Source organism: Lissotriton helveticus, chromosome 4_1, assembly GCF_964261635.1.
Source record: "Lissotriton helveticus chromosome 4_1, aLisHel1.1, whole genome shotgun sequence".
In the NCBI taxonomy this organism is placed as follows: Eukaryota; Metazoa; Chordata; class Amphibia; order Caudata; family Salamandridae; genus Lissotriton; species Lissotriton helveticus.
In genome coordinates this window covers 530,993,170-531,019,986 of record NC_136063.1, presented here as the reverse complement: position 1 = coordinate 531,019,986, position 26,817 = coordinate 530,993,170, and positions in this window count along the sequence as shown.

The following is a 26,817-nucleotide window of genomic DNA, read 5'->3' as shown; positions in this document are numbered from 1 at the left end:
CTATTTTGCAGGGATAGGCGGCCGCCTTTCAGAAACAGAAATCTTCAATTGAGTACAAGTTGAAGGAACTGTAGATGATTCTCAACGTATTAATTTATGCATTGTTGGGATCTCGGAAGGACTCGAGGGACATCAAACGCTCCAGTGAGTGAACACTTTCATCAAAACATATATTCTCCCTGAATACTCTGGAGACCTTACACTCACAAGAGCCCATTGAGTAACAGCACATCAACTCCCAAATCTGAAGTATCCTTGTACAATACTCATGAATTTCAGAGACTACCGGGTAAAGGAGTAAGAATTATCTAATGCTATCAAGCAGAGACAGTTCAGTACATCAGAAATCCCTCTCTGTCGTATATTCTCCGACATGTCAGCCTCAGCAGCTAAGCGGAGGAAAGAATTTATAAAGATGCTTCACCTTTTTAAAGGACAGGGGGCCCAGCCAATGATCGTGCAGCAACCAAAACTGAAGGTGCTAGTAAAAGGGTGGTTTCACGTGTTCTGTGATGTTTCTGAGGCTCAGGAACTATTACAGCAAATATTGAATTAACCTTGGCTAAATATTGCCCGATCAGAAATTGGACTCCTGCTATTGTGTCTATCTAGGGCCAGGGATTGCGATCATAAAATGCAGTCCTGTTTTTCCTAGGTTCTGAATGTTGGCTTTCAGGGCTAGGAGTCACTATTGATATGAGTCTTAGCTAAACAGTGCACAATAAGAGTTTTGATATTTAGTGATTTCCAGGATAATCATTTTTGCGCTTCAGACGTTTCTCCTGTTTTTTTAATGCACTCACTGTTTTCTTTTAGGGTTCGGTCCTTGCTTATCCTGGCTCAGATGTCCTGGTGGAGTAGGGGGTAGGGGTAAGCTGTTCTATCTTGGCACTAGGACAGAGTGCTAGTGTTTTTGGGATGGGGAAGCATGTCAGGTGTGAATCAGATGGCGCACCACTTACCGTGGCTTGGTGTGGGAGGGCGAGGTAGCTAACAATTGGGGTGAGGGGGAATGTGGAGGGCGGGGGTGAAAAGCTTGATGAAAAGGGATCCAAATAATCCAAATATTCAGTTGATTAGTCTATACATCAAAGATGTCAAACTAGAAGGGTAATCTTGTTTGTAGGGAGGAACAACCATCGAGTTGGTCTCTTCATTAGTCTATGGCAAAATAAAGATGGGGATAATGGTGGGGCTCAAGTCTCTATCTGCGCGAAAGGTTGTTATATGGTTGGTGTAACCATGATCCATAGTCTAGGAGGGGGATCAGTAAAAAATGTTTTTTTCCTAAAGGCTATTCAAGAATATTAAATCATTATGAACAACACCCTGAAGGAATTCTCCTTCAATGTAAACAGCTTTAATAATTGTAAGAAACTATGGGCGATAAAAATGAGGATATTAACTGAACACCCAGCAGCGACTTTGGTTCAGGAAACCCATATCCTGATTGGAAAGCAGTCAGGATTTTCATAGTTTAAAAATTGGGCAGCATATAGAGGGTTTTCTTCCTCACAATCCGCCACCGGGCACTGCTATTTGTTTGGCAAAATGGCTGGAAGTTGTAAACAGTGCTAGCGATAAAGGGGATCGCTGGTGCTGGGTGAGCTGCTTGGTGCGGGCAAGGCTTCTAACGTTCGAAAGCTTTTACGCCCTAGTTAAAGATAATATTTTACCATAAGAGGATTTGTTCCAGTTATTACAAAACCCTGGTTAATTGATAATTTGTGGGGGATTTTGATGTGCTGCAGAAACATGTCTTCCAACTGGAAGGAGTTGGCAGCAGCACTTCTTCGGTTTGCTCCCTTTCTAATCCACCAGCTAGTACATATTTGGACTGACAATCAGACTGCCAGAACCAATATAAACCACTGGTGGGATTGTTTATGTGGGCTGGAGCGTAGATGATCATCCCAGAACTTGAGAATATCCACGGTCCACAATGTCAATGGAGATCCAAAATAGCAGATCGCCCAACATTATTAGATAATACATCCAACTATAGTAAGTCACCTTTTTAGGCAATGAGCCATCAACCCCTACGTAGAGGGTTGTAACCAAATATTGTCCTTGGGGAAGAAAAAAGGCCCATGGACCACCAGACTGAAAGTTAAGAGGAAGGGTAAAAACCATGCAGAACCCAAACGTGGACTCCTCAGTGAGGTAAAAAAAACAGACAAAACCAAAATCTCTGAAAGTCCTGTTGTTTTTCAGGGAGATTCGGTAGCTCTTCATGCATAGGTTTCTTTTTATTATCCAAAGATTTTAATTTGAAAACACAAAGCACCAGACCTAATGGTTATATATGCAGGTAGGTTCCCCTCTCCCTCTTACAGCGGCGACAGTCAGGTGTATCTGCCCTCCCTATTTTTTGTAGGTGGGCTCTATCATCTATCATAATATGCCCTGTGTAGTATTTAAAATTGTATTAAGCAGAGGTGTGATTTGATGGTGACCTCACAAGGGTGTATCAATGCCGCTTCCCAGTCAAGGTCATCCAGGGGTCCTAGTTCTGTTTCCCACTTTGTCCTTAGTCTTATTAGCGTGTCCGGCTTGTTATTTACAAGTGTTTTGTAAGTCCACAAGACTACTTTTTCGCCAGTTTCCCCATGAGAAGTCTCCCTTCCAGTGGAGCATATTCAGGAGTATCCTCCGTGTCTAACCCCTGAGATTTCCAAGCGTGGACCACTTGTAGGTCATTTGTAAGATTGGTTATTTTGCATATCATATTCCTGTTGCAGTGAGGCAAAAGTAATAAGTTCCTAGCCCTTTAGTATGTCCCCTACCTTTGAGATGCCCAACATATTCCATACCGTAAAGCCTCTTAATTTTGCAAACTCCCGCAATCTCAACCCCTCCCACAGAGGTATTTCCCTTGTTACTCAGTCGTTCCATCACATCTGCTTTTTCCTACCCTTTTCCAAGCATCTATTGTTACATGTGTTGTCAGTAACAGTTTCTTTACTCCCTTACCTCCGTATAAATCATGTGTGTGTGTGTGTGTGTGTGTGGACCAAATTGGGTGCATTCCAGAGCATATGTGGGGTGATCTCCTGGCATGTGTTCCCAGTCATTGATAACGATCAGATGTGCTGCCCAGTAATAAGCTCTGATGTCTGAAAGGGATATGCCCCCATTATATTGATTTTGTTGCAGAGTATTGAGTGCCACTCTTGGTGTACTGCCATTCCATAGAAACATTACAAGTGTCTTTTCTATCTTGGTAAAAAACTCTTCCGAGAATGAGTGGTATGCATTTTGGAGGATATATAATAGCTTTGGCAACATTTTCATTTTATACATTGCTGCTTTCCTGGGGAGTGTCAATGGTAGCGTTTTACACTGCTCAAAGTCCTCTGAATGTTGCTATTAAGGATCTCTTTTTTGTTTGTGGAGACGTACTTGCCCAGGTTTTTTTATTACTTCCTTTTCTATTTTAAGTTGCTTGGCAATTTCACTAGGGTCCAAGCTTGAGTTTGCTGGGTATAAGCTTGAAGTCTCCCAATTTATTTTGTAACCCGTGTGTTCCCCATGTATCTAAAAAATGTAAAAAATTCAAGTGAGTGTATATCTAGGGTTCGTAACATATAAAAGAACATTGTTTGCATACAGCAATATTAGTTCATTCTTATGCTCTTTGTTCTTCCTTTTGGAAGCCAGATATCCCTAGGTGTGCTCGAATTGCACATGCCAGGGGCTCTAGTATTAGTGCAAAGAGCAGTAGGGATGAGGGGCATCACTGCCTGGTACCTCAGCCTACAGGAAATTCTCTTGATAATACCCCATTCACTCTCACTCGGGCAACTGGGTTTACATATAGGAGATCTATAAACACCTGAAAGTTAGGTTCGAACCAATATTTCTGGAGGTTAGCTTCAGGACGGGCCAATGTACAGTGTCAAATGTTTTTTCGGCATCTAACGACAGTATCAGGTGTCGATCTTATCTTAATTTAGCCGCTTCCAGACAGTTATGCAGCCAGCGTACATTTAGTCTGGCTGACCTTTTAGGCATAAAGCCAGACTGGTCGTTGTGAACTAGGGTCGATATGACACTTGTTAGTCTACGGGCTAAAATGAGGGCCATGACTTTTGTTTCAGTGTTTAGTAAAGATATGGACTGATATGAGCTACATATCATGGGTGGCCTACCCGGCTTGTGGATTACCACAATTGTGGCACTTCCAAGATCATGAGGGAAAGTGATTGTTTGTCTAGCTTTCTGAAATAAGCTTAACAAGTATGGGCACAGAAGATCTGCATTCTGCTTATAAAGTTCAACTGGTATGCCATTAGGCCCTGAGGTTTTTCCGGGCTTCAAATAGCCTACCACTGCTCTTATTTCGGCTAGGGTAATCTCCTTGTCTAGTGTTTGCATTTTGGTCTCACCTAAGGTAGGGGTGGAGATCTCTGAGAGATAGCTTTTTATTTGTGAAACACTTGCTAGTGAGCACTCTGCATAGAAGGTCTCCTAATATTGGGCAAATTCATTGGCTATGTCAGTGGGTATATAGTATTGCTGTCCCCCCTCTGATTCTATATGTTTTACCCAACATGCTTCTGCTTCTTTTTTGCTCAGCCTCGACAGCAGTCTTCATGCTTTGTCTCCTGTGTCATAGAGGTGCTGGTGAGTGGCATGAATTGCCATCTGCATCTTGCGCTGCACTAGGGCTCGATATTCATTATGAAGGATTAGCATGGTACGTAATTGTGAGGTGTCTTCATGTGTTTGTATCTGACTTTTAATTTGGAGGAGCCTTGCCTCTATTTCTTCCATCTCTTTCTTCTCTCTTCTCTTTTGATAGGCTATTATGTTCTACGCTCGGTCGCGTAGAATTGTACATTATGCCTCCCAGAGTGTGACTGTTGATGATACAGAGCCCACGTTCTCCTTAAAAGTACAGCTCCATATTTATTCTAGTCTCCTGAGCTACCTTAGTATCTTTGAGTTCCCAAGCATTGAGTTTCCAACCCAGTTTAGCCATGTGGCTTCTCTTACCCAGGGAGAGCCATCAGGGAGAGTGGTCCAAGAGGCCTCTAGCCAAGAACTCTGCTTTATTTAATTCTGCCACTTGCCCTGCCGGGGCCCAGACATGGTCTATTTTGGAGAAGACTCTGTGTGCCCCTGAATAGTTTGAGTAGGCCTGTGTCTGGGGGTTATGCCTTTGCCAAAGATCTGTCAACCCCATTGTGTTGAGGAAACGTCTGAGTTGTGTGTCGTGTGTCTATGTGTGTGCCAGTTACGGGAGTGGTAGGATCCAGCTAGGGACCCACCACATCATTAAACCCCCCCCCACTAAGTGGATACAGGAACCCACCTCCAGGAGAATGTCTGTCAATCTTGCTAGCGTACATGTCTGTAGATGTGTGGGTGCATAGACGCTAATCAATGTTATGTTTTGCCTGTCCCAAATCCCCTTAAACACTACGTATGTTCCGTTTGGTTCTACCCTCGTCTGTTTTACCCTAATCAGGGGGATTTTCTGATAAAGATTGCCAGTCTCTGTGAGCCTGTAGAGAAACCTGCGTATGCCAGTGTTTTATATGCCCCTTGCCCAGGAATCCGCATTGTGTTCCCCTCAGGTTTGTCTCTTGGAGGAATATCACCTCAGGGTTCAGTTTCAGTTGATTAAAGCTGCTACCAGGCCTCGTTTCACCTTACTTCCCAGCCCATTCATGTTCCAGGACATGATAGAGTATTTACTGTGGTCATGTGACTTCCGTTGCTCATTTGGGTATCCAGTCATGGTCTTGGGTAGTGTCATCTTGCCCATCATCCGTGTTGCTGTCTGTTATTATCACTGATCTGTTTGTGGGTTCCTCTGTTCCCCTACTTGCCCCCACCTACTCACCCCACATCCCCCTAGCCCCACGCACCTTACCCTGTGAGTCATCATGATCAACTGTGTCATGGGTGGCTTGGAGACGCCTGTCGCCCACCCTCCCCCCAAATGTATTGTCCTCTTATCTTTCTACCCCCTTAATAAGGAAAAAAGAGCAACTTAACTAGGGATATAACTGTGAACCAGACTTTTAGACCCTTCTTAGTTGTGTTAGGAGAGTCCTAAAAAGGGGTACCTAGTGCCATCTTATTGTCCTTTCGGCCTTCGACTGGCCCAGAGTGTTTCACACTTCCTCGCTCTCTTCATGTTGTGTCTGCAGGGGGTTTTCTTGTGCTGCTTTGCCTGAATCTGGTTGCTCCCTGTGGGTGATCTTTTGCAAAAGTGGGTGGTCACTTTCAGAACCAGTCGAGAGTTCTAGTTCCACGTGGGGTTAGGGGTGGACTGTCTTCTCGGTAGAGTCTTGGAGAGGTTTTTCCCAGTTTTGACTTGTGGCTGGTCTTCGTCTGTATCCATGGCCTGGGTTATTGCATCTGTGATCCTCCTCAATCTAAGAGGGGTGACTCTGTGTAATTTGCCTGTGCATCCTGGGCCATGCTTCAATTTCAATCTTTGTGATCGGGGCTTACTGCCTGGCGTGTGACTCACCACAGGAGGTTCTGTTGCGGAGATTTTGTCTCAGTAGGGTGACATCAGAGAGGATTTAATCTATTTTACCTTCCAATATTTCTCTGTAGGATTGTATTGCCTGTAAAAAGATTGGATTATCAAGTACGTCCACCGTTCCCTTCATTGTCCCTGGAGGAGCGGCCATCACTTTTGCATATTTGTCTATCTTCCTTTGTCTTTGCTGCTTCGGTTCCTTGTATCTTGCCATCAGGGAGGAATGCGTTTGTTTGTATACAGGGGTGTTGGTCTGGGCTGCGTCTGGCCGGGAGATTGTGTCTGAATTGTTCCTTCCAATCACTGCACCAATGACTTTTGCTTCACATGCGTTGGCAGATTAGGTAGACCTTTCTGCTGGCGTGGCTGTGTAACCCCATGGGTTACCCACTATATCACCGCCTTAGATGTCTTCCCGGGCGTATTTCTTCTGCTTTGAGGAGGGCCTGTCAGCCCAGGCACAGTCTGGCAGTTATTCTAAATTACACATTGATGTCCTATCACTGGGGCTGCAATCCCCTCAAGGCCTCTTCTAGTTGTGTTAGCCTTCTGATGTCAGCCTGACGTGCCTTTTGTAGGTCAGGTGGAGTTCAGTCTGTCAGCTATCTCTCTTAGTTGTGCCCTCACAGGGGGCAGCCCCTTTCTGCTGGGGCTTTCGCCAAAAATGGGACGAGGGGGCCCCTTTGTTGTGCCTGATTTTTGATAGGCAGTGTACATTGTATTTGCTTTCTTTATTGAGCCATCAGCTAGAGCAATCCGAAGAAATAACAGTATCCCCCCTCCCACAGATGGATAAAATAAAATGATATGCCAATGACATTATGTTAATTTTGGATAGTAGGAAAGAGACCCAAGAAAAGGCCTTCAAGATTTTTTGTCCAATATGAGAACCTGGGAGAGTATATAATTAACAAGAAGACAGAAATAATTTTGTGTGGATGTAATCCGGATGTTCTACATTCGGACAAATGTTAATCCACGGCTGAACCGATACCTCGGCATCAGGTTCAGATCAAAGATCGAGGATTTGTATGCCCTTAACTTAGCTCCTCTCCTCTTGAAAGTACAAGATCTATTTTGTTGATGGAATTCTCATCCGTTGTCCATTCTAGGAGATTCTCCATGATTAAAATGTCGGTCCTTCCATTATTCAACTGCCTGTTTTCAGGTATCCTATGTTTTTTAACTGCTCCCTTTTTTAAATCTGTAGACTCCATGTTCTCATCTTTTATTTATCAAAAAACAAAACAGCCAGTGTAGCACTAAGCACTTTATACGAATGGAGGGAGGATAGAGGGTTGGCGCTTCCTAATCTTAAAGATGACTATTTTGCCTATTTTGCACAATACATGTCTGGGTTTAATTTAAACTGTCACGTAGGCCTTTTTAGGAATAATGTTATGCAGCTGATCTTTAAAGACTATCATATTTTGGATGTGCTATAATCTGTTAAGTCACCTAAAAGAGTTCGCTATACGAGATTGAGGTGGTTTTTCCAGAATCGGGGGAATCTCTATAGGAGATTTTCCATTCCCCATATTAATATGGCGACACACCTGGCTGTATTAGACATCGAACCCGGGGTGAAGCTTTCACCTGCAATGGTCCAAAAGTGGGAAAAAGCAGGATATAGGAAAATCTAAGATTCCCTTTTGGGGGATATATGGCTAAGTACGGTGGAAGTCCGACAACATATACAAGACAACTTTCGGCTTCTGGGTTCTTTTAGGATGTTCCATAAAATTTTCTTTAACCTAGACCTATGTCAGATTCTCAGCAGCAGAGAGGTGCTTTTTGCACTAATTGAATATAGGGTATTGGAAAAGCCAGCTGAGTGGTAAAGAATGTTTATACCTATTAAAGGATTCGACCTCGCACAAAAAGTTACAAAATAAATGGGGCGAATATGAAAACCTGGAATTGACAAACAAGATGAGGGAGGAAGTTAATAAATTGAATTTCAATGTGTATTGAGAGGGGCCAACTGGTGCTGAATGCTCTTTTTTACCAAATGGCTCTTATATAGAACCCCATATTTTTTAAAACAAATTAAATCTAGTCTCCCAGGCCATTGTTTTCAAAGCTGAAACCTGTCAACCGCTAACTCGTGCATGTAATCAGTCACTGTTCATCCTTTCAGGGACTCTGGGATTAAAGTTTCCAGTATCTTTAGAGAGAATGGCAGGTCAATTTGGCTTTGACCACTTGGTTGAGAGTTCAGGGTATGATCCTACACTGGGCCTATCTAATGAATGGGTAAAGCTATTATATAGCAATAGCAGTAGCTCGGTTCCGCTTAATCCAAAAATGGTAAACTGAGCGGATCCTTACAATGAGGGACTGGATACAGAAAATGGGGCGAGTTAGAATTAGCGAGTTACTATTCGCAATGCGTATGAAGAAATTCAAAACACTCTGAGGACAATATATTTTGTCTGAAAATCCAGGGTTAGATTGAATGTTTTGATTAAACCACTTTAGTACCTCTGCCATATTAGCTCTTAAGCTTCTAAGCACTTTATGAACTTTTTTCTAATCGTTTTAAGACAACTGTATTTTTGTATTTAGTGTTTTTTGCCCTGTTGATAGCTATTTAGTGCGATCCTGTTTACTATGAGCAGCTACTAGGCTATATAATATGAAATAGGTCTTTATGCTCATATGCTTGATTCTCGATGAAAACTACTTGGAATGTATATATATATATATGAAATTTAAGTTGAATCCTAATAAAAATAATAAACAAAAAGAGTAATAAATGAAGATAATGTAAGAATTCTTTGCAACAAGTTTTGTAAGTAAACAACCATTGCATCATCGCTCTGAACTGGTGGCTCAGTGAACTAATGCATCCACTGCAGGGGCATGTGTTCGACCTCATTGTCACAGGTTAAAACCTCGGTGGGGCCACTCAGCCTTTCATCCATCTGAGGTCGATAAAATGTGTACCATTGGGTTGGGTAACAATAAACATCTGTTATTCAGCACCAACATACCCCGTCAGGGGTGAACGTGCGCTTTACAAATACTCATGGTATGTTAACTGTTCAAAATAATTACAAGAGACTGCACAGCCCACGGGCATACATTTGTCTATAAAATATTGACCACCATACTGAAAACCAAAGAAGTGATAATCATCAGGATGAACCAGCAGAAGCCTAAATGCTGACTAAATATCCGTCTTAGCCAGATATGCACAGCTTAGTCAATTCCATGTCACCGAACACAGTTATGGGATGATTGTGTCATTGACAGATAATCCCTTGGGTGCCGACAGGTTATGGATGAACTGAAACTAACAGGATCTTTCTTTTGAACCACACCCAGCAGGGAGCAAACTAAATTAGAGAATAGGCGTGCCCGAAAAGTACCCACAATACTGCCTAATGGGCCCTCCCTCTTCAGCTTCTGGGCCACCACCCCTGGGTGTGCGTGTACTGACAAAAGATTTTTGAAATGCTGAAGAGGTAAAACCCCCTTTCCTGTTCTATGAAAGCATCTAGTGAAACCTTGATATAATAACTGAGCCTCCTTCCTGATAGGTTACAAGTTAAGCAAAGGGAGCCGTTCCTCAGTCCTAATCAGGGTGTGTAGTGTGTTATTGAGAGTCCTTCACCTTTTCTTTACATTTCTTAACATATTTGAATTCAGGATGGGACACACATGCTTACATGTGCAAGACCCCGCTGGACGGGTGCACAACTTCCCATTGAATGCCCAACAGGACCCTTTTTTGTCACCTGTACCCCATAGCATACGAAAATGCTATTTAAGTGTAGTTTTTCTGTTTACACTTTCGAGCCATACATTAACCTCAGGGTCCTCCAACTTAGCCCATCTGAAGTCCCTATCGTAATGCAACCAAGCCGCCCCCCCTACATTTAATACACTTTAAGTATCTTATTGGCATAAAATATCGTATCTGAGCCTACCTCGGGTTTCTTTCCAGATTAACGGTCATAAAAACATCAAAACCAAAAAGCCAATTAGTGATGGATTCCTTGACCATAGGCTTCTTGTCCTTTGAAGAGCCATCTTTACCTTCCTTCCCTTTCGCCTCACCCTCCCATCTCTTATGTCTAATAAGCGAAAATATGTTAACAAATACAGTCTTTCATATTTTCTCCTTCACTACCGCAGGACTATGCAATGCTAACTTTCCTGGCATGGAGAGTAGCATGTCTTACCCAACCAACACTTTTCCAACCGAGCCAGAGCCCTTGGGAGTGCCCTCACTCCCTTAACCTTATGCAGATGTGGCAGGGCCTTGCTTACCGAAGGGCCCCGCGCCCTCGATCTGAGCAGGGAAGTCAGACCGTAAACCATCTTGCTCTGTTGCACAGGACTCAACCTGCTTCTGTAAATCAGTGATGGCAAAACAGACAAAAAGGTGGGTGAAGTGGTCCAGGGGGCACTAAGGTTGTGACCTCCTTGAGTTCTCGCTGTAGGACCAGCCAAGTGAAACAATAGAGACGCAAATGAAGAAAGCACCCCAGTTGTGGGATCTGCAGAAGTGCCTGAGCCAGCCATCATACCTGGGTGTGATGGACTCAAGTGTGAGCCCTGAGGGCCTACCTCAATCACTAATGACTGGGAGCAATGGACCGGTGCCTGTGTCACTGGATGTGCTGCCCCAATGGGCAGGCACTCTTCTGACTCCCGTGACTGTAAGCAAGAGGCCACCCCAAGATGTCCTGATAAAGCACAGTTTTTCTGCTCTTCAATGACTGCCTAATGTCTGCTAGCATGGAGATGACCTCATTTGAACCATGCAGCACCTGCATTAAGCCAAAGGGTAAAGTAAAGTAAAGTCCACATTTGTAAAGCGCACAATCACCCGTAAGGGTCTCTAGGCGCTGGGGGGCCGTCGGGAAGATTAAGCGAGCTATTGCCCAGAGTCACATGGTGCTGGGCTAACCTGCCGCCGGAGCCGGGGATCGAACCGTGGTCCCCAGATTCCAGCGTCAGTCGCCCTGGCCGCGGCGCCACACCTCTTCCACGTGAGGGGGCAGTAGGTGACAAGGGCAGGGGTATGGTTTCCTTCCTGGTGTCTGTGTGGGTGGGTGAGGGGGATGTGTGACTGCCTGTATCGATTAGTGAGAGGGTGAGTCAGTGGCTGTATGGGTTAGTGTGTTTGTATGTTTGAGAGGCTGTATGGGTAATTGAGTGTGTGTGTATGGCTGAGTGAGTGAATGTGTCAGTGGAATATGGGTGAGTAACTGGACATGTGAAAGGCAGTATAGACATGTCAGAGAATCTGTGGATGAAACCATCAGTGATGTCATCAGTAATGTCATTTCAGATCAGTGATGTCACTGACCATGTCATGAGTGATGTAATATGTGAGGTCATAAGTGGTGCATTGCGGGGGCGCGAGTTATTGTTAGCTCACCTAACTATAACTGCTGAATTTCTCTAGTTTGTATGAGTGAAATATCAGCCTAACTATAACACCCTTGGAACCTTTGTTTTTTCACTGAATTTCTAAATTTTTAAAAATTCTATTCCCTAACTATAACGCCCCTGTAACCTTTTTGTTTTTTCAGTGGATTTCTATGTTTTTTTTAAATGCTGCATCATCACTATAGCGTCCCTGTAACCTTTGGTTCTTTAATTTAATTTTTAAGGTTTTTAAATTGTATTTTCTATCTAAAATGACTCTATGAGGGATATCTTTATAAGCTTGTATTTTCTTCAGTGGATTAATAAGCATTGTTTTTTTTTCCTTACTTTTTTATATTTGCAACAACATCACGATCCCCGCTAATTACACAGGGGTTTCTTACATTATTAGTTAAACTCAAGTTTTTCCAGAGAGATTTTTATAAAAAACCATCTCTAAAAACTATTTTCCATTTTCGTGATGACTCCGGACACCGCAATATCTCTATAACAATGCATATTCATGATTCACTGATATATTTTTTATATTTCCACCAATATTCACGATGACGTTGATAGTTGCGATGTCCCTGCGATGGTACACAGGGCCGTGCTGGTGGTCAAGTCATTGCAAATATCACGCACAATTAAAAAATCCATTTTGGGCACATAACTTGTGTCACTAACACCATGATTTCTCAACCATAGGGCCAGAGTATCTCCACCCTGACAACTTATGTGGGCTTTCACACAAATTTTCACCCCGATAATCGTTCCCAATAGTTAAAATGGCAGCGCAATGTTCTGTTCAGGTTGCGTCCAGCCAATCAGTGCAATCATGGAGTGGTGTGGCTCACTGGTTAGAGGCGGCAGACCCGGAAGCAGAAGTCGGCCCGAGACCAGGGTTCAATTCCCGACGAGGCAGGGTCGTGGACTTGGGTCAGCGGACTCGATAATTCTCGCTTCGGTACTTACTCTAATCAGGGGTTCCACTCGGCAACTCTGGGCATTAGCTTGCCTAATCTCCACAATGGCCCCATCAATTCGGGGATGCCTGGCTCCACCTTGGGGACTCCCAGCAGGGACCATCCCACAGGGAAAGCCAGGACGGGTTCCCCAGAGTTATACAGCACCAGGAAACCTACGGATGAGTAGCAGTGCGCTTTACAAGATCAAATACATTTACATTTACATTCCCGTTGGCATGTGCATTCGTGATTCACCGCGAAACCTCCGCGAAATATCCACGGCCAGAGCTATCCTATAATTTTGTAATTACATTTCTCAACAACTACTGAACGGATTTACACCTAATAAGCAAACAGGACTTCCTTGTACGGACATATGCCTCCATCTCAAATTTGGTGTAAGTCCGTTCAACGGCATGGGCTGTTGGTGTGGCTAAAGGTTCTTATGGGAATTAACATTACAAACGCAACCTTATTTCACACCCCAAAATTCTAAATTCCGACTGCATGGATCACCCCCACACTTTCCATGACAATTGAACCAACTTTGACACTTTTTCAGGAAAATTTCATGAAGATTGGTCAAACAAAGGCAAAGTTATAGCCAAGTCAAAAATGCTTTTTAAACCTTAATTAAATAGTATGTGGCCAGTCTTTTGGCTAAAGAGCTTTCTCTTAGTTTTTGACTTTTAAACTACCACTAACCACTTCTGCCCAATCTATGACCATGGCATTCTATGCCTTATGCTGGTCCTAATCCAGGATGTACCATAATGTAGCTGAGAATGAAAATCTGAAAAAGAAGTCTTCTGAATGAAGCAAGGTGATAGCATGGATATGAAGTGACAAAGGTCCTGTCAGGGATCCAGGGTGAAACACACCTAACGTTCATGTGTATGTTGTCTTCTATTTAAGGATAAGGGCATGGCAAATTCCCTATGCAGAGACACTAAGAGGTATTAAGTGGTGAAAGTCCACCAGGCACAAATGTGTCATTCATTTATGCAGGGTGGCTGAGAAGCAAACTATCACATCTCACATGTATCACACCGAAAATAACTAATATCAATGTAAATGAACGTTTGCTCTTTATAGACCAAAATAACTTTAGAATTTGATATTAATGTTGTCTTTCATGTGTGAGATCCAAATAAAGAATTAATTTATATTTTTCCTTGCGCGTCTGGTAGGATAGCTGATGTTCTAAAGTGCATGACATTCACTTTGATCATTCAGAGTAAGGGAACACCACCTATTGGTTGCCAAGTCCGGTTTCTGTTCCAAGATGAATGTTAATCCTTAAAAAAGATCTGACCTGACTTCAAGGGGACATTGACAGAGTGGTCTCACAAATTGAAACATAGGTTCAGATGCTGAAGCTAAACCAGAGCTGTGATTTGGCACACAATAATTAATCTCTTTAGAGATTTAAGTGCCATCATCTCGCAAGTATCTCCAGGCAAAGGCTATTTTAGGAGGTCATTTGGCGAGTGCGCCCATCAGACTTAGAACGTTATACCGCTGCTGCAATCGGAGAACCGTCATTGCCATTGCTTTTACACTGTTTGCTGGAGGCTAGCTCCTCTTAAAAATATATTTCTGTTAAAATTTGTTGACGCTCGAAAAATTGTTTTTAACTGCTTTAGAGCTCGGTTTATTGTTTAGGGACCCCACGCCCCCCCATCTCTCGCACTGCATGCACTATAATCGAATTAAAAGCATTTTTCACCACTTTGGTGAATCTCTCGCCGCCTCACGCCCGTCCTCCATCTTGGGTGTGGGCTAGAGACGCTGACACCACGCTTTGGGGGTTAGCAGGCTAGTTTTTGCAAGTGTCTCGAGCCACACACTATAAATAATCATCAGTATGCAGGCACGCAGCGATCGCGTGCAGCATCGCATCGGAGGAGCGCCAGAGGAAAGCCCGTCTGTGCCCGTCCGGGCCAGGACGGGCCCAGGGGCCACAAACTCTGGTCAAATACGTACATACTCGCCTGATGCATTATGGGCACTAAAGACTGATTCTATCTGTCTAGATGAAGCTACCTTGGCCACCTTGCAAGCCGATGCCCTGGTTCAGACTACAGGTACAGGCCCCAGGATTCTCCCCACATTTACTAGCTGCCAGCCACATGGCCTAAGGTTAGCGACACTTAACACGCGCTCTCTACAAAGGCACCACTTAGAAGTCTTCTCTCTACTGCTTGAGGGAGACATTGATATTCTCGCCCTTTCTGAGACTTGGCTTGGTTCCGCCTCTACGCCCGACATCTTGGCTGCTCTACCCCCAGACTATGACGCGATCTGGCATAACCGCCCAAATGACTGTAAAGGTTGGGGTGTGGCCTTTTTGTTCAAAAAATGTCTTGTAGTGGAAGAGGTTATAGCACAAAATTGTGCCTGTGCGGAACTGTTAGGGATTAAGGTTTCGTTTAAATCCTCATGCATAGTAATACTGGTGGTTTATCACCCGCCGCAAAGTTCTCCGGATTTCAATGACATTCTTTTTGAACTTTTGACGGACTTGGCCACCAGATACAAGTCCCTTCTGGTGGTAGGTGATTTTAATTACCACTGGGACAAAGTACCCAGAGACCCCACGGTGACTGAGTTTGAAGCTAATCTTTCGGCGCTCAACCTGCAACAGTTAGTGGTGGGTCCGACTCACGTGAAAGGGCATACACTAGACCTTGTTTGGTCCTCCTTGCCTAACACAGAAATAACGGAGGTTAGCCCATGCATCTGGTCGGACCACTTTATGATAAAGTGTTGGGTTCCAGGTGACCCAGTGAGGGATGCCCCGAATAAGACACGGAGGAAAATTCGTCCTTGGAACAAGGTAGAAGCCGACCTTCTAATTACGACCCTGCTCTCCTCTACTCCCACTAACATGAGCGGTACAGATTTGGACCATGATGCTAAGATGCTAAAGACCTGGATGCTTACTGCTCTGGATAAACTTGTCCCTGAGCAGTTGGAGAGTATTAGAACTAAAGGGAAAGGAGCGCCATGGTTTGACGCCTCCTTGAAACAGAAGAAGCAAGCCCTCCGTAAGGCAGAGAGAAGGTGGAGACTCCACTACTGTCAAACAGAGGCTGCACTTTTTAAAACCTTGCTCTCAAAATACAAGGCAGACATCCTGCAAAGAAAGGCTGCCTTTTATGAGGGAAGAATTAGGGAAGCAACAAACATACAGCGAGAGACCTTTATGATATTAAGGGAACTCACACAACGTGAAGGGAAAATCTCGGCGTGCGACCAACCAGACTGTGACTCCTTCCAAACTTTCTTCCTTCGGAAGGTACAGGATATCATCACTGACATCAATGCATGGCCAGCTACAACCATGCTGCCTAGTCAGACTACTCAGCTGCCGTCCATGACTCTGAATAGCTTTCCTCCCATCGACGATAAGTGCCTAGTGGAACTGGTCGGACAGATCAAGTCAGGTTCAAACATAGACCCATGTCCCCCTAAAGTTTTCAAAATGGCCCTGCCAGGCATCCAGCTTCAGGTGTAGTGTAGCTCCTATTTTCCCAATAGGCTCTGCGCATTGGAATAGTACCTACAGCAGTAAAGGCCTAGGCCAGACGTTAACTAGGTCTACTACTGTCGATACTAGACTTAATTTTTGGGTTTGCCAGCTAAGCTCAGAGTTCGCTAGAAACTTTCTCGAATGTTCAAGGAAGGATTAACTCCCCTGATTAGACAAGAAGGGATTTAGTTTCTGACAACCATAGAACATGACAACTTTGCTCTCCCCTAATCAAGAGTCAATCTCGAGAGTCGTGTGAGCACAAGGCAATTATTTTACTCAGTCAGTACGTGCATTCTTAGTCTCATCAGAATGTAGAGAAAAGGAAGAGACGGGCGTGTTCAATAAAAGATGTTATTTATTGATCAGTCTCTTTTCTCGTACAAGAGAAATGGATCGATATTATCGCAATACTTATAGTTAAGTAAAGTGCATACATTAAAAGCAATAGTATAAAATAATACTGTAAAAACATTGATATGGTTTCTGAGCCATATGATGTTTTAAAATGATTAAAATATATTTACATACACATATACATTTGACTAAACGTACTCAACTGGTGTTTCTAAATACGCCTACCCCGTGTACCTGACCTAAGTCTAATGCGTGGGCGGGAATAGAAAGTTACAGTTTAAGTTAAGTTTGTTTTTGCCAAGTGAATAACTAAAGAATTCTCTAGGAGGGGTTATTCAGTTCTGTATCTGGAATTTAGGATGAATGAGGAATGGTATCTCTTTCTCTGCTCTCGATATTCCAGGCTGCCTGCGAGGGCTACCCGGAAGCGCCGGTGCTGGGTCTCTCGGCTTGAGATAGCAGCGCGTCTCTCAGCGCGTCAGGAAGGCGGGGCTGCTGCCTGCGGGGTCTGCTTCTGCTCTCGGCTTCGGCAAGTATGGCTGCTCCGTCTTGTCACCACGCGTGTGTTTCATAGGGCAAGGTCGGCAATATTTATACCTTAAAGGTGCCGGGATTGACGTAAGGATGGACATAGGTACGTCAATAAAGATGTCATACGACTTGCTCGTTAGCACATTCTTTACTAAAGTTCTCTGTGAAATCAAAACAATGGCCGCACGGATTATCCAGGTTGTCATAGGTTTGATTTGTTATGAGAACGTCGTATGCCTTATCAGGGGCTGGAGGAATGTCGCTTGTCTAATTAGATCTCAAGCGTTATGACCTAATCAGATAACACGTTCCTGTGCCGTAGTGTGACTGCGTCAGATAACGGTATCTGCATCATGGGGGATTTCTTGCCTCATGGGCTGACTGTTAGTTAACTAGCTAGGTAGTTTAACCAGAATAGGGTCAGGAATAGGGGGATCGATTCAGAACCTATAGAAATACACGACACAGGTACTGAGTTTATTGAACAACTCATTGAAAACAGGTTATCTGCCAACTCGGATGAAAGAAGCCAGGGTCTCCCCACTTTTAAAGAAAGCAGGAACAGACACGAAAGCCTTAAAAAACTACAGGCCCATCTCGCAGTTACCTTTTCTAAGTAAGATCTTGGAAATGCACGTCCTCAGCACTCTAGCCGGCCATCTGGAAGAACATCGTCTCCTTCATGCCAGGCAGGCTGGGTTCCGGCCCCAACATAGCACAGAACTAGTCATTGCCTCGGTCGCCGATGAGCTAAGAGTCAGGGCAGATAATAAACAGCCATGCGCCCTGATTCTCTTAGACTTATCGGCGGCCTTCGATACGGTCAGTCATACCATCTTACTGGACCGTATCGTGAAATTGGGTATCACAGGCCAGGTGCTAAAGTGGCTAGAATCCTTCCTGTCAGGTCGAACCCAGAGAGTGCAGCTAGGAGACCAACTGTCTGAGATCAGTGAAGTGACTTGGGGGGTGCCCCAGGGGTCGGTTTATCCCCCCTGCTTTTTAACATCTATTTACAACCATTGGTGAAGGAGCTTATGCGTATGAACTGCGAAATTTTCAATTACGCAGATGATACCCAGCTATTAGTCCGGTTGGATGATACCAAAGAGGCCCAGGAATCAGTGAGGCACTTGCTCAGCTTCACAGTCAACTGGATGACTAACAATCTGTTGAAAGTGAATGCTGACAAAACGGAGGTGCTGGTGATCAGCAACAAAGAGGACCCCTGGAGTGACCTGTACTGGCCTCCTGAGTTGGGAACCACCCCGTCTCCTGGTACTGTAGTAAAAAGCTTAGGGCTAAGGATCGACGCGGATCTCTCAATGGCCCCTCAAGTCTCGGCTGTCGTCGGATCCTGCATTGGTGTGTTGAGGCAACTACGAAAGTTAGTTCCTATTTTATCTGCCTCCACCCTGCAATCGATCGTATCTGCCACAGTCCTTTCAAGGCTCGACTATGGCAATGCCTTATATCTTGGCCTGCCACAGAAGCTGTTGAGGAAGCTGCAGGTGGTGCAGAATGATGCAGCTTGGCTGATCCACTCCCTGCCTAGAAATTCGCATGCAACCCCCCTGCTTCAGAAGCTGCACTGGCTCCCAGTGAAATTTCGAGTCCAGTTCAAATGTCTCTGTGTGGCCCATAAGGCACTCTTTGGGAAAGCCCCAGAGTACATTAAGAAACGTTTGAAGAGGTATATTCCTGGGAGACCCTTGCGCTCAGGAACAACATTGAATCTGATCCAACCTAGGTTCAAATTAAAAACTAAAGGAGGCAGGGCCCTGTCTGTGCTTCTCCCACAACTGTGGAATGAGCTCCCGCATACCTTGAAGGAGGAATCACAGCTTCTACCTTTCAGAAAGAAACTAAAAACCCATCTTTTTAGGTAAGCTTTCATGATAGTCTAGGCGGTGGAATACCTGAGGGTTCTATGGGCACCAGTGTGTTATGTTCTTTTGTTAAGCGCTTAGAGACCAGCGGTGATAGGCGCTATATAAATATTCTTTAACAATAACAATAACAATCATCGTCCATCATCTGTCGTTGTCCCCTCGACCCCACCACACCACTTTGCCCGCACACCAGCCTCTACTGAACGCAAGACCACAATCCGACAAGGATCTTCTGGGGCATACAAAAGTGCAAAACAGAGAACAATTACTTGTGCACTATGATCGTTCCCTCAGGTATCCACGTGCCTCATTCAGCAGGATTAACATTTGTACCCACCTACACGAACAATCTGTTTCAGACCAAATTAGAAATGTACAAGTTTTTGGATTGGTTAGACTAAGAAATTACTTTGCTAATAACATTTCACCAGCAATGAATGGAGGTACAGGCTTAAAAAACCTGTCCAACTTTTATCCTATGAACACGATGATGAGAAAGGAAATAAGAACATTTGAAAATGCAATATTGACAGAAATTGAGAATCTCTTTAATGAAAAAATACATTTCAAATACAATTTCTCGAAAGACCATCAAGCTGCACCGCAGAATTTACAATCTCTCCCCAATGCGCTTATAAAACCAGCTGATATGGATGGGGGATTGTTCTTTGGGAAAAGGAAAAATACAATCAGGAACTGTTGAAACAACTATCGGTGACTGCTCATTATAAAAGATTGACAACTAATCCTACAGCCAGGCTTACTATGGAAATCGCTGCTTTGAGCAAACTAGGTTTTAAAGGAGGTTGGCTTAATGAGAAAGGCAGCATACCTTATTAACAAGGCACCAACAGTACCAGTGATTTATTTGTTACCAAAGGTACATAAAGACCCCATTCAACCACCAGGGTGACCTATTGTGTCAGGTTGTAATTCTATACTTAAACCCCTGGCACAATATACAGATCATTTTATACGACCATTTGCAATTAACCGACCCACATACATTAGAGACACTATGGCGGTTATTAACTGGATAGAAGGTCAGGACTTTGATCCCACCATTGCATTTCTTGTCTCCATGGACATAGAAAGTTTGTACACTAATATTCCCCAACAAGAGGTTCTCTCTATTCTCAACACTCTGTTGGAATCAAGACCTACACCATACAGGGTACCAAGTGATTTTATTGTGGAATATGTGTGAATCTCTGTATGTGAGAACTTCTTTTTGTTTGAAAGTGATTTTTACCAGCAACAGAGAGGAGTCGCTATAGGGGCAGTTTACGCTCCGGACAATGCTAACATTTATGTTTTAGCTTTTGAAAATTAATATATTCTCCAAGCGTCTAATCCCTACTCAGTCAATATCACACAATGGCTGAGATATAAAGACAATGTTTTTCTTATATGGCGAGGTTCTAAAGAACTATTACAGGCTTTCCATGTGTGGCTAAATGCAATAAGTCATCATCTGCAGTTCACGCTTGAATCTGACACTGATAAAATGATCTTTCTAGATATTACTATCAAGAATGATGCGACTAACCATCTATGTACCACGCTATATACAAAACCGACATCCAGAGATACGTTGTTAAATGACAAAAGTTACCATCCACAGGCACTAAAAGACGGATTACCATTAGGACAGTGCTTACGTTTGCCTAGGAATTGTACCTTTAAAGATGACTACTTCTTTGAGGCGAAGAAATTAAAAGATAAACTCAAAGGACGGGGATATCCATATAAATTACAAAAAAAAGCTATGAAATGAGCGTGGTATAATGATCAAGAAGCCCTGTTAACCATTAAGGATCACCCAAAGGACCCCCAATTGGTGTATATCAACATTTGGCACCCATACCAATTCCATTAAAAAGATTGTCACTAAGCATTAAAGTCTACTAAAAGGTGTCTCTGGACTTGAGCAAAAACCCATGTTCTCTTTTAAAAGAGGCACGAACTTACAAGACCGCCTAGTTCATGCATATCGTGAGAACAAAGAGAATACAGTAGACAACATGAGACAACTGACACTTTTAATAGGTCATCACAGATGCAATATGTGTTTGGCGTGCAATACCACCCAAACGGTTAAAACATGTGTGATTAATAATATTTCGATCACATTAAAGATGTTTTCCAATTGTAACACACCTAATGTCATTTATTGTATCTAATGCCCATTTGGGTTACATTATATTGGCAAAACAATACTGGCCGTGAAAAAACACATCCTTCAGCAACAGTCACGTATTAGGTGTGGTGTAGATAATTTCCCACTAGTAGACCATTACCGAAGAACCGGACATTCAGAAAAAGATATGCGTTGGTGGGTAATTGAAGTAGTGAAACCCACAAGGAGACAAAATAATGTAGAGCAAACATTGTCAATAAAAGAAGGCAGATGGATCTGTCGCACTGACCTGGTTAATAGAGGCCTCAACTCCGCTTCGGAGTGGCATGCGTCAGCATGTCTTAAGTGAAATATGTGTCCGAAATTTCTTATGCTATAAATTGTGTGGGTTCACACATATGCAATGAGATAGAGAATTGAGGTCGTTACGTATGATTACGAGAGACAACATCAATCTAAAATAAATAAAACACCTTTGGTACAATTGGTACTTTATTTCCTTTTGAGGATAAATAACAATGAGAGATGAAACAAACTGATAATTCATTATGTACTATAGGTCAGTTTAGATAATAGCTATTCTTAAAAGGATTATATGTTAATAGATGTTGGTGTCAGCAAAGTTGATGAAAAGACATCAGACTGTTAAGAAAAGTCACAAAAATGTTATGATGTTTTAGTCCTTATGCACTTTATGATATCTATTTGAATGTATAACATTGTGTACTTTTGTCTGATCCAGTGATTGAAAAGCTGTACATTCTTAAAACCACAAGCTAAGTTTTGCGTAGAATAAAACTCATAATCATAGTTGTGATTTATATGAAACAATTTAGTAATGTTTAAACTGACGGATCATGTAACTATAAATAAGCGGCTGTATACGCGATCTGATTGATCTAAATATATGAGTCATTTGTATGATTATTTTCTTTCAAAATATCCATTTGTATAAAAAATGTTGGGTATCCGTAGCAATATAAATGATGTACATTGCATGGAAACATATAATTTATTCACAATGAATTTTAAAATTTATTCAATTTAGTTTGAATAATTTCAGTACGTGTACATTTAATGTACATTTAATGTGTTTTTTAAGTGGCTTTAATCATTGTATAACTCACATTTAAATCACATTATAGGACGAGAAAAATAAGACATATTTGTACTATACACAAGTAACATATACTAATAAGAGTTTAAAATTATTTCTATCGTCAAGTATAAAAGTGGAGGATATAATTCACGCCAAATTGCCCCATCACTTAATAAGAATAAGCACTCTGTATATAAACAGTATTATATCAATAGTAAAAAGGGTGTCCAAGATGGCCGCCACATTACTAAGGAGATGCATGAGGCTAGTCCTCTTTTGATCTCCAAACAAAGTATAAATGTTAGCTCAAACCGGCTGTCGGGTTGATACTAATCCGACTGCAGACTGACGAATTTTCGCTGAGCTACAAAACTTAACAGGTATGACTTAGAAAAGATAGGGCCATTTATATTTAATGCCTGGCTCCATATTAACTTAAACTTAATATTGACTCAAATGACATGTAATTTTTTTTTAGAATAAACTCCTTCAATTGAGAAGTTGCTGGGGACTGGAAATTTACTTACATCGTCCAAAAAGAACCCAAGTTCACTTTCTACATCTTTTGACGATTATTCACTTTAAACAAAGTAGGTAAGGAGATTAAATGACTAATTCACATATAGACAAAGATAAATAAACTCAAACTGATGTATTGTCTTTTTATTAATAGAGTTACAGAACAACGATCGATTTGACATATACGTATCAATTGTATTCTATATTTCTGGAATCTTTGGAAACACCATTCAGGTATTTATTTCCTTTTTGATTAAGTCACATTTGCTATAACAGAAAGTATAGGTCCATATTTTAATGAGTAAGATGGACAATAAAACTAGGGGCATGTGTAAACTGTTTAAAAACACCTGATAGTTAATATGAGTGGTTCTCATGTAACTATTTAGGCAGTCTATGATACCAGATCAGTAAGGATGGGTAACATATCACTCTTATAATGAAGCTTCTTGAGGATTGCTATCCGTATATTCATGGAAAATCAAGAAATAGGTTTTCTAAGTAATCCGAAATAATGGCAAGGCATTTTAAGATGGTAGTGAGATATGTGTATTCACCATTGCTCTGGCTCCACAACATAACTCTTTTATAAAAGACTTTAGAAATATACGTTGTGGCTGTTTGAATTTGTAGTTGATGAATTATAAGATAAGATGACTTTTAATAATATATTCTCTTTTTTTCATGTACAAATCAATCTCAAAATAATGTGTATGCAATACCATGATGTTTGGTTCTAGATTAAACTATAGTGCTTAATTAGAAAAGATCTATGAAAATCATGGTTTTGATAAAATCAGACAAATTAGAATCAATGTCTGTGCTCTTATGGATAGAAATCTCTTTATGAGTTCTGAGGATGTTACATAATATATGCATCTTGAGACATTCTTAACTTAATTGATGTGAAATTTTGTCAATTGAGAAATGATAATTTTTTGGCCCGGGTGTTTCAATTATTTTCTGTAAATAATGGAATGTATAGTTTAAATTCACGCATGGTAATCATTATTTATTTTATGTTTTACTAGGGGTCATCTGTTAAATTTATGATAGTCCTGAAGATGGTCTCATGGACAAATGCATAGAGACCGAAACGTCGACACGTACACTCTCTTCAGGAAAATAATATACAATGAGAAGAAGTATTTAGGTTATCAATTATTCTTGCAGTTAAAAATATATAGCAAAAGCTATAGAACAGAGTATTCTAAATAAATCCTTTGAAGGCACTTTTTACTTGTTCATTCTTGTTAATGGCAGGAGTGGATCCCCTGGTGACTTGCATAATTGTTATCTGTTATTGACAATTTAAAGACCTAGTGCTCTGTGTTTTCACTCATCGTCGCACCACCTGTCTGATTCGAGCACCTACAACAGCCCTTCAGAATTCAGAATGCTATTTGAGCATCGAACACCTGAATACCCGGAACACTGGAAACAACAGCGTGTCTGTTGTCCAGTGCACTGTGTTGAACCTCAGCTGGCACTGTGTGTAAGGACGTAGTGTGTGAGCCATCATCCACAGTTTTATTGCACAATTACTATTACCTAGGAGCAGAGATCGTGTAGCTGAGCCATAAAGGTTATTACTTGTTGAATACAGATATCAGAAAAAGGATGTAATACACACATGCAAAACTTACTAGTAATTCATATAATAAAAAACCTGCTCTATGCATAAAATACATGACGTACGGAAGGGGCCAACCCTTCCCCCTTTCGTGTGCAGTAGTCCAGGCTGCAGCTTGTGGGTGCTTGTCACTAGGAAAGCCCGGGCAGCCCCAAAGCTCTGCTCAAGAAACAGGCGCCAAAGGAATTAATTTTCTTTTCCAACACAGGCATTTTCAGATTCTCCTGCTGCTGGGAAGCGTCATCAAAGGAGAGGATGGAGTCCACTTGTACCTCACAGTACCCTAGGGCACAGAACCATGGCGTGGGGACTCCTACTGCGCTGGGCAATGCCTTTTGAGCATTTCCCATTGTTTAAAGGAGTGAAAATGTTTGCCCATTAGCAATGGGATGATAATGCCTGTGCACCTGAAAGGTGAACTCTGCCCTCTACTAACCTAACGCATAACCTCGCACTTGCCAACAAGCTGGTAAGAGGTACATTTCATAAAAACATTTTTTCCTCCAGTCATACACATTGTAACTGAGACAATTTGTGGTGGGGGTCAGATAAAATAAAGCCATTTTTGGCTTTACAAATCAGGAGTTTCCTGTCTGAATAAGGGTTGTTGTATGCATTAAACCTGAGTGTTTACAAGAAAAAAACTCTCAAATAACAAATTAGATTGTGTGTAATTACTTTGACTTTCGCGCAAATACTCCAAATTTCAGTGTACACAGGCAGTGGCACAAAGAAACTGGTTCCTCTACCTCATGATTGCTCTGTGGCTCTGTTTGGGTCAGGCCGATCATGTGCATCACAAAAGCGGAAGTACATCTGAGCAGGTGGTTGCAGGTGGTGCACACCGGCACCCATTTTTGGGGCTCAACAGTAATTTTTCTCGTCACATTTTGACCAACAGTAAGGGAGAAAAACACAGAAGGAGGAAGAGAAACACAGAGAAAACAGTGACAACGAAAGAAAGCAATGATGAAAAAGTACAGAAACAGTGACAAAATGTGGTGGAAAGTGCCTGGTGGCATGTGAAGAGGCACGAAATGGAATCAAGACTATACTGCATTGGTATTCACCATGCTGACATTTAATAGCACTGCACATGGGCTTCTGAGCAAAACCCGGGCCCGGCACATATTTTATTAATTTAAAAATTAAGCACCAAGCAGGCACACACATGAGGTGCTCTATGTCACTATGCCTTGTTGAGGACTGCTGTGGAATTTTAATTCGTGAACTGAACATCATCTGCGCCATCTTGCCCATTCCTCAGACTCACGTATGAACATACACGACAGCCATTTTAGGTACCATGGTCTCCCTGTTCACGATCGATCATCAGCGCACTTCCCTGACCCTGCAAGCATCCCCCATGCACCCTGGCTGCCCCCGCTCTCACATGCACAAGTCATGAACCCTCCCCTTCCGCATGACTCTTTCTCTGGGTATCACACCCCGCGCCTGACCAACACCTCCTTTCCTTCCATGAATACCCCTCTTTTGATAAACCCTCCCTCTACGCTCGATTGTCCACACCGATCCTTCCTTTCATGAATATCTCTCCTTTGATGACCCCTTCCTCTGAGCCCGATTGTCTGCACGGACCGCTGGTCATCCCTTAGCCTGAGGATACAGTTTATTGCCCACTACTGTATGCACTCGCCCCTCTTCAAAGGAGCTACTATTGATCATGACCTCCCCACCCCCTGAGATTCGATCAGGCGCACACATTCCAAAGGAATCGGCGGAACACTCAGCTGCGTGATAGCCCCCTCCTATTGTATGGGGGGTACCGGGGATGTCATTTTTCATTACTTCACAATGTCCTTATAGTAATAAAGAGCGGTCACATGTCGTAAACCAGTGTATAAAATGCCAGGCCTCAGAGAGGCTGTTATAGAGCACCTCGAGACGATACCTTGTTGTCCGATCTGATGTGTTCCGCTCCGTCGGAATAAAACTTGTTTCCTGTCTTCCTGTCTCCAGCGCCTGCCTCTTTATTTGATAAACTTCGTATGGTATTAGAGGCGTTTAACGCCGGGCAAAATTACTTAAGAAACATCGACTAAATCGCCTGACCATTTTTCTGACTTTCCTCAATTGGCGCCCAACGTTGGGCCCATCAGCGACACGTGGATCCAGTGGGAGAGGTCCCGACGACAGAGTGAACGACTGCAACGATCGGGAGAGCTCCTGTCCGATAGACCCTCGTCTGACAGCCGATCATCCGAACTTCACTGGTTCCAAGCAGACCTCTCCCGA